Below are 9,781 nucleotides of genomic sequence, written 5' to 3'. Positions count from 1 at the left end.
CATTCTTTCCGATGGAAGCATAGAATTCTTGGGTTTTTTTTTGAGTGTGCAAAAAAATCAATGAAAGAGGTAACAATATTCCTTCCATAATAAATGTACTCATTACCTTATTTATGTAACTGTATCCCTCTCCTCTGTACATTACCTTTACAATAAAATTAAATTGAAATTAAAAATAAACTAAATAATATACAAATTAAGAATTCATAGAGAGCTAGGAAGGTGGCTCAGTGGTAGAGCTCTTGCCTTACATGCTTGAGGCCCTGGGTTAGATTCCTCAGCATCACATAAACAGAAAAAGTGGTGCTGTGGCTCAAATGGTCGAGTGCTAGCTTTGAACTAGCATTGAGGAACAGCATCCAGGCCCAGAGTTTAGGTCCCAGGACCAGACCCCCCCCAAAAAAAACAGAATTACTAGAAACCATTGGTTAAAAACTTTTTAAAATACAGCTCTAAGTACCCAAGTAATATTATTTGATGATACTATTAAAATACTTCAACTTCAGCAGAGAAGCCAAATGTTTAAAAACTGTTACAAAATAAAGTAATAAATCAGAATATATTAATATTAATAATAATCATAAGATGAATTTATAGTGGTAGTCAAATATGTAAGAAATGAGGCAATTTGCCATTCGTTTGCACTTAATACGTGAGAAAGAATTTTCTAGGTCTTTTTAAATATATAATAAATTTAATGAAGAAACTATTTTGTTACATCATATGATAATTAGATGAAGCTGATATTAGAGCAAAGAGCAGATTGTACTAAGTTTCTGGATGTTAAGGTATATACTTATTTTGGTTGTGGGAAATTGTGTTCAACTTGGGGTCTTGTTTTTGTTGGACTGGTGTCGTATAGGTGGTTAATTTTAGGATAGGGGTTCCCTTTCCACAAGAACATGCACCTGATCTGTCGTTTTAGCCTTCCCATTATCAATGGCATAAGAGTTGCACACCAACTTGTCTAGCTTCCTACCTTGGCTGGCCTGGATTCTGCAGTCCTTCCAATCTTAACCTGTAGATAACGCAGGATGGTGGAAATGATCCAATGCACCCAGCTATAGATTGAGAAGGAAGTCTACAAAACTTTTGGCCTGGGTTCTGTTCTCAAGCCTCCTCAGTAGTTAAGAGTTCAGATAGGAGCCCCTGGTGCCAAGCAGTAAGAGTATTTCTTAAGGCAACTAGACATATATATGACTTAGGCATGTGAACAACTCAGGACAAGAATAAAAGAGCAGTGAAGCATAGAGGACAGGCCCAATTTTAACTAGCTACTTGGAGGATGAATAAGCTTAGCTAGCTTCTCTGGAGGCTGAGATATGAAGACCACTATTCAAAGCCAGTCCAATCATGAAAATACATGCGATTATCTCCAAAAAACAGGAGTGGAACGATGGTTCAAGTGGTAAACCACTATCCTAGGTCACAGAAGCTTAGAGATGATGAATGAATGAGCACTTGCACATGCATGTGCGTGTATACACGTGCATGTGTACACACACACACACACATAAGTATTGCAATGCGAAGTTCTTTTATTACCTTGCTGTACTCTATTTCCCTGTATTAGTTTACAAATTAACAAAATCAGCTAAGCACCTATTTACATACAACTCATCATGTTTCTCTAAAGTCAACTCTCTTTTTGGAAGCATGCTTTTATTTGACCCAAGTATAAACTATTCAGGAGTTTGATTCTTCTCCCTCAATTCTATAGAATTAGATGATTGTTTAGCTTCCTCCTAGCAAAATAATTTTGTGAAATCCTGCATCAAGCAACGCATTTCTTTCACTGGAATGAAAGCCTCTTACAAACAATTAATAATAGGTTTTTCTTCTCTTTGCTTACATCTGTAGTTTAATTATCTGCATATATTTCATGATCTGTCTGTATATGACAAAGACTGCTGTGAAAATAAAAAGACCCTTCGCAGCATTTATCATTTATATACCATCCATAGATATGAAGGTGATTAAATAATATTGAAATTGCTTGGGAATAAATCATGTTCATCTTGACTATCGTGAAAAAGAAGAATTGGTTTCTCAGCACTTTAGGTAAGAACTTGATTGAAAGAAACAAAAGGAAAAGTGAGGAACAACTCAACACATACATTGAAATGAAACACAATAAAAAAATAAAAATAACCCAAGAAAACAAATTAATTCAGTACTCATGAACCTGCAGGAAATGCAAAGACTTAAAAAAAAACATCAGCTATGACGAGCTTATGAAAATCCGTACTACCTGGGAGTCTACTGTTGTGAGGATAGAGGTTAAAGCCCAGACTGGACAGTAAGATCTGTACACAATGCCATGCACCTGTTATTCTAAATTCCAGGAAGAATAACATAACATGGACTGAACCCAAGGTCATACACAAGTATCTGAAAAATAATAAGGATAATTTAGGGTTGGGGACATGACAAAATGGTAAGAACACCCATTTAGGGTCATAAGACATTCAATTCAAACTCTAATATTTGGGTATTAAAGTAAAAATCTATTTTTTAAATAATTGGAAAAATTGTAAGATTTGAGTATTTGAGTGGAAAAATGAATGAGAGTATGAACCCATAGTGCAATCCTTTTAACTTAAGTGAAAATGTTTTATGGTACTTCAGAAAAAACAGAGTTACCTTGCAAATGTGCATGGTTGTGCATTTGGGTGATGGAAATACTTTACTTACACATGTTTAAATTAAATAGATGTTTATTTGGGTAGATTGTACTTCTTGAACTAAGAGCCCGGATGATGTGGCTGAGATTTTTCTCTCAAGGCTACCACTCTACTACTTTGAGCCACAGTTCCAATTCTGATTTTCTGTTGGTTGTTTGGTGATAAGAGGCTCCTGGACATTCTTGCCCAGTATGGGTTCAAACCATAATCGTCAGATCTCAGCCTCCCGAGTAATCAGGATTCCAGGCATGAGATGTCGATAGTTTTAGTAATTTAGTAAATTGTGCAGTTACTTAAGTTTTACATTATCATTATAACCTGTGCAATATATGTGTGTATGTATATATCAATGCATACGGATAGAAATATTTTAACATATTTTTGTATCTACAGTAGATTTATGAAATCATCCATTATAAAATTAAATGGAAACAAAAGTTAATAAGGAGCAAATCAAAGGAAATTATCACATGTTTCTTGTTGTTGAATGGAATGCGAATTGCGAGAATCAGTTTGGGAAAACCGTCTCTACGTTAACAAAATGGATAAGAGCTATTAATTCCAATCCATCTATTTGCCCATGTTGTGCAACTTCACACATGAGTGTCAAAATCAAACCACACTTTTTGCCTTTGTTTTAAACTCACCTGTTATAATTTATGGGTTAGATGAAGTAATCAAATAAAGATTAAAATAATATTATGTGAGGCTATGAATTAGAGCTGAAAATGATTTTAAATATGATAATAGCTAATTAAATTACATATTTTTTACTTTTACTCTGTCATGTCCCTCATTCCCACATTAGGAAAGTATATAGAAGGTTCTCACTTAATTATATGTCCAATTATGTAAAAAATGTATTGAAAGAATATGGGCACAGTGTGGTTTTAGCTTATTGAGACCTGTAGGGGGAAATGTGGTTTTGAGGACTTGCAATACATTGTGATGAAGATGAAGGGAGGGATATTCTTATTTTGGAAAACTAGCTAGAGGATTGCTCCTATAAAGGTAGTGATGAATTCTTCCAAAGGGTTACAGAAAATCACTTTCACAACCACGTTCACTGCTGCACTATTCACCGTAGCCAAGTTACGGAAACAGCCCAGATGTCCTTTGGTGGAGTGATGGTTGGAGAAAGTGTGGCACATATACACAATTGGATTGCACCCATCCATTTGAAGACTGTTACATTATTTGCAATGAAATGGATAGATCTAAAAATATATTAAGTGAACTAAGTCAGAGCCAGACACACAAAGGTCCCATGCTCTGTCTCATATTTGGAAGATAGAAATTTATACAAGTTTACACAAAAATATTAACCAAAGCATGCTATTTGCAGAGGATTATTTCAAAGGTTTAATTTCTTATGAAATTGAACTTTACTCCAACAAAATGAATACCAGGAAACTATCACTTGGAAGATATGAGGGGAAGTCAAAAGAAAGGAATAAAGAGAGTTATGGAGGAAGAGAGTGAAGGTATAATATTCAATTCAGATAGTATGAAACTAGAAAAAAGTTAAAGTGGGGTGAGGTTTGGATGGTGTTGAAAAGCTATATGAAGATCCATTATACTTAAAAAACTGATTTGTTTAATGGAAATTCCTTTGTACAAGTATTTAAGATAATAAAAATATAATTAAAAACAATGGAGACATTTGATCTTAAATTCTATTTCCATCTCTTTTAAAAAATAAAATTATTTGCACTATAATTTGATCAGAGGGATGGATTTTGTGGCTAGCTAGATCATTGCACATCTGTCTCTCTCTTCCTCTCTCCCTTTCATGGTTCTCATAGATAATAAGATTGCTCCATAATTATCCTAATTTATTTTGCTTTTATATTTTTGGTTGCATCATTTCACTTTCTCCTCTGCCATTTCCCAATTCATTTACATAGAAAGCATTATTTCCTATTTTCTCATTCCTAGAATAAGCTGCTCATGAAGACACCACTAGTCCTCATTTTCATTCTGTACCTTTGAATACGGAGGAAAATCTTTCCTCTGCTCTCTACCAATTCCCTACTCTCCAGTTAGAATAATTTAGAATAGTAAAAATGAAAAAAGAGAAAATAAATAATAGTGAAAAAAACAAATGCAGAAAATTCACCGGATTTTTCTGACCATTTCATCCAATGTGAACTATTGGGAAAATACATGGACAGCTCATTCTCACTGGCACTCAAAGTGTCTGGTTAGGCAATTGCTATGAAGTTGAAGAACAAGATGAAAAAGTGAGAAATGGTATCAGTTGCAAGAAAAAAATGGCGAAGGATTCAAGCAAATTTCTTCTTTGTTCTGTTGAAAATAACAGCCTTACTACAGTGCAGAGACGACTTTCCAAAAAGGCCACTCATGTGAATACTAGGGATGACGATGAGTATACCCCTCTTCATCGAGAAGCCTACAGTGGACACTTAGACATTGTCCATGAGTTGGTGGCTCAAGGTAGATATTCCTGGAATAATTGTGAATGGCTGGACACCCCTGCACAGTACTTATATATGGAATAATACCACAGTGGCTTCTTTATTTCATTATGATACAGATAAAAAGCCCAAACTAAAGGCCTCTTGACCCCCTTGCATCTTGCTGCTGGGAATAGATATAGCAAAGATATGCTGGATCTCCTTCTGGTGAACCATTATTTCAAACCAGGTCTGAAGCACAACTTGGAAGAAGCTGCATTTGATATTGCCAAAAGGATAAGTATGTATTACTACCTCTTTGAAGTTTTGGAAAGCTGTACAAATTGTTCTCCTAAGTCCTAATGATTCAGTTAAGTTTCTTAAATTTCAAAATTGCCAGTCCATCCTATGTGTCCATACAAAATATTTTCACAATACAAAGCAACAACAATATCTTACTTTAAAAATTCATGGATTCCATGGTATTCTTCCAAGTGAATTGCCTGACTTTGATGTCAAAATATATTCGAGTTGTTTGTATACATCTATAATGATTTCTACAGAGTTTGTGATTTTTTAAATCATAAATAATTTTAACTTATCTGTTGAAATGAGTAATACAGAAAGTAAAGATATTTCTGGTGCATGTCTGAAAAAAGTATATTTAAAAATATTTAGTATTCTGTTTGTGTAATGTCCATAACCTATTTCATTCTCTCCTAGATATAATACTTTGAATTCGACATTGTTTTATAATATATAGGTTCATTAATAAATGTGTCCTTTCAGATTGCATTCCATATAGAAACAGTTTAAGATTCCTTTAATTCCTAGGTCCTTAAAGAATTTTATTTCTTTAGGATAAAATGACAATGTTATCTTATTTCAAAAGTTTTATAAAGGTTATGCTATGTAAAGGAATTTGTAAAAATTGAAGATGGAATGATGTCAAACTAACTTTTATTTCTATGAATTACATGTATTCTTACACTTGTATATTTGTAATCAACTTTTTAATAACTTTTTAATTTCTTGCATCAGAAGAATGAAAAATATGCAATACTTCACAAATTTTCATATCATCCTTGTACAAGAGCCATGTAAATCTCTGTATTGTAATTTGGGTAGACGTGCTGCTGAAGCATGTAGTATCCTGGAAATTTAAGTAGTTAATGATGCAATCTTAAGACAGGCATATATCTTTGGTTGCCTATTTGTAAGAAGGAAACCTTATTGTTCCCAAAATTGCAGTTCATCTTATTTCTGTAAAATTCTGTGTATGGTGGAAAAAACTTATATTGTTTGTTCAATTGCTCACATTTGCAATTTTTTCAATGACTATTTTAAGTCTTTTTCATTTGAAATTGGATCATACTTTGCAGCCTTTATATCTAGGTCCAAAGATGATGGATTTTCAAGTACTTATTTATTAATTGATTTAGCTTTGTGGAGATAATGGAGTCAAAGTAAGCCTTGCTTAAAAGCTACTTCTAAACTTCTGCAGCTTAAAATCTCCCAAATGAGGTCTTACTGCACAAATGTCTTCCTGACCCTTTATCCTTGCTCCATGTAGGAACAGACCAACCAGAATCTTACCCTGACAGCATAGATTTTCTTATTGGAGCAAAACTAATCTGTTACAAGGGATCATAAAGAGACAAACAGTTCAGACAGTACTCTTCAGACTAGAAGGTATTTTTTCAAAATATAATTGTTTATTACACCCTAACATTTCAAAAGATGCTAAAGCCAAGAAGGTGAAAAAATTGTTCATATGTATGATTACCTAATGTCTTGGCCTGTCTACCATCCAAGCAGGCAGGAACTTACACCACTGATTTTCTATCACCAAATATATTCCGTAGCTCCAAAAGAAGTCCATATGTTTCTCCTCGTTATTAGGCCTTAAATTGGTAATGTTTTAATCACAGTGTTTCCTCTTGCCTCTAGGCTGTATATCTCGGAATGGTAAAGCTTTAGCTCTAATTCTACCAAACACTGAGGTAGAGGTAATGGAATAATACTTTAAAACCGTTGCCTCTTGTGGCTAAGTGGTAGAGTGCTTGCCTTGCATGTCTGAGGCCCTGGGTTTGATTCCTCATCACCACATAAGCAGAAAGAAAAAAAAAAACTGTTGCCTTTGATACCCTTACCACAACAGAACAATGCCAAACATTTTCTAATATTATATATTATTATATATTTTATATTTATATGTGCTGATTTTATATTTCACACAGTGAATCTTATTAGAATTAATTGATAATTTGAAAAATTAATTGATATTTATTCCAATAAATAGATTGGAATATAAATAATCAGGATTATAATATATATTAGAATATAAAAATTATCAATGCAATGTTTTCGGTATAAACTTGTGATAACTTCTAAGTGTTCTTGGTCGTCTGAATTCACATGGTAAAAAAAACAATGTTGTTTGCTTCTAATCTATAAGGGATTTTACTTTGCTGCTCTGTTTATTGTTTTAACTCGCTGGTCCCAAACTGTATTTCTCCATGTTTCTGAAGCATTCCTACTGATTATACTCAAATTTTTCTGACATGATGTCTAAAAGCTATTATTCTTCTACAGGATCCACGGGTCCTAGGATCCCAGGTCCCAGTTATCCGCATCATCAGATAACTAAGGCAAGAGTTCTCACCTACGTCCATGCAACATGCCAACAGAAAGTAATTGAAGACCCATCTCAATTTCTCATTTTCTATATTTCAGGGCCCCAATTCCTTGAAATGCAGGAATTATCAGTAAGCAATTGGGAAATGCAAGGCAACTTAAAATGCAAGATGAAATCACAAAATGTGAAAGTACAGTAATTCAAACTTTTAATTTTCAGATGACCATCATATATGATTGAACAAGACCACAAATGTCACTAGATCATTTGTAATACCCCTCTCCTAATGATTAATGAATAATTTCATTCCAGCATCAGCAGGCCAGAAAATAGTTCCTGGAACAATAGATCCATATTTGGTCTACCAATGCTAGGAATACTTGACATAGAGGTCAAATATAATTCAGAAAAACATTAATTGAGAAGATCCTTAGTGCTTCAAAACACTGGTACTTCAGTAAAACTTGGTTCTGTAGTATAAAAATGTTGTCATTGTCAAACAAATGATAACCTACATTTAATCTCCTGAAAGTATATTCCTTTTCAAATAAACTTTTAAAAATCACATTTGCCAAATAACACTTTACAAGTAGATGATATTTAGTGACATAAATAGTTTTTCAAGGGTAGGGAGCAAGTTACAATAGAGTTTATTTATTTACCCAGCATTAATGCCAAACAGGTTCATCCATTCATTAAAGTGTAGAAATTATACCCCCCATCATTTGTTTTTTCAGTAGGTGACTTCAAAAATTTGTTAAATAGATCAGCCTCCCATATTTCAAACCAAAACATTAGCTAATAAAGTAAATTTCATCACATACTAAGTACATTTTAAAAAATCACAAATAGTTGCCTTATCATATGGTGTTTTGTTTTCCCTATCTGTCTAACACAGTAAGAAATATGACTTTAAGTCTTGAATACGGGTACTCATCAGAGATTTGACAAACATAAAATCTTTCTTCTACTTCTATCATATTCCTCTACAATAGTAAATTTTAGTTTTCTTCTTTTTCCAAAACTTATTGGTAGTAGAAAATATTATCTCATGTAAAATAAAATAACCACAAACCACAGTGCAAAGCCATTTATAAAACTGGTACTTAGGAATACATTCTAAGCATTTTTTAAACTTTCTTGTTGACTACAGTTCATTAAGCTCTTCCAATCATGGGGGCAGTTAAGATCAATGCTAAGGGTTTCGAGCATCTGTTGAGCATTCAGGGAGTGTAACCCATCTTCCTTGACAGCGGCCCGGTATTTTTGGGTCATGGGGGTACCATTGGTTAGGTCATGCAGATGTTCGGTGAACGTTTTCAGGGAACATGAACTGGGGTTCAATTATAGGCTTGGCTGTCGTTGCCATGGTAGATGTGGGGCCTGTGAACAACTGTTGAATTACAGGGGGAACAACGAGTTTTTGTTCTTGGGCAAACAAAGAGTTTTTGTTCTCTGCCCAAGGATACAAAATTTTCTGAGGAGAATTCCCAGGCTTGCCTTAACAGCCAAAAGAAGTGATTGGGCAGGCTTCCTGTGACTGATAGTGTGGGGGAGGCGGTTGTACAAGCGTAGCTGGCTGGCCCCCTGGGTCACCTGTTAGTGGAAGTTGTTGGTTATCTGTGTTCTTGCTGGAATTGTTTGCTGTGTCACAAGAAAGATGGGAGTGCTAAAGCAGCTTTGCAATTTTCCTTTTGTTCTGTTTCTTCTTGCAGCGAGGTGTTAAACGCTTGCAGAGTTTCCCCTTCTTCTTTCCCTGATAGACAGGCTTGAATAGCTACTACAATGGGGTAAAAGATTAGGGGCAGCTCAGAGCCGTCACGGACTTCCTTTTTATGAACTGCCTGAAGGATGAGGGTCCACCTGTCTGGATCCCAAATGGCCCCGGAGTCAATCCAGGGATACAATTCATTCACTATTTCCCATATTAATCTAGCTTACTTTTGTAATACTTTTATCTGCCTACTCCGGAGCAGGGCAACAAATGCTTGTGATTGAGGCTCTCCTGCTTCTGGGGGAAGGTTGCCCATGGAGGCACTAAT

General features: G+C 34.6%; 1 pseudogene; it reads right to left on the bottom strand.

Moving 5' to 3' along the window:
• Positions 1 to 6,149: 6,149 nt before the first annotated feature.
• LOC122121995 lies at positions 6,150 to 6,246 on the bottom strand (annotated as a pseudogene).
• Positions 6,247 to 9,781: the final 3,535 nt, after the last annotated feature.

This window comes from Dipodomys spectabilis, unplaced genomic scaffold, assembly GCF_019054845.1.
Source record: "Dipodomys spectabilis isolate Male_0828 unplaced genomic scaffold, ASM1905484v1 ptg000200l, whole genome shotgun sequence".
Lineage (NCBI taxonomy): Eukaryota > Metazoa > Chordata > Mammalia > Rodentia > Heteromyidae > Dipodomys > Dipodomys spectabilis.
This window is presented reverse-complemented; position numbering and strand designations above follow the sequence as displayed.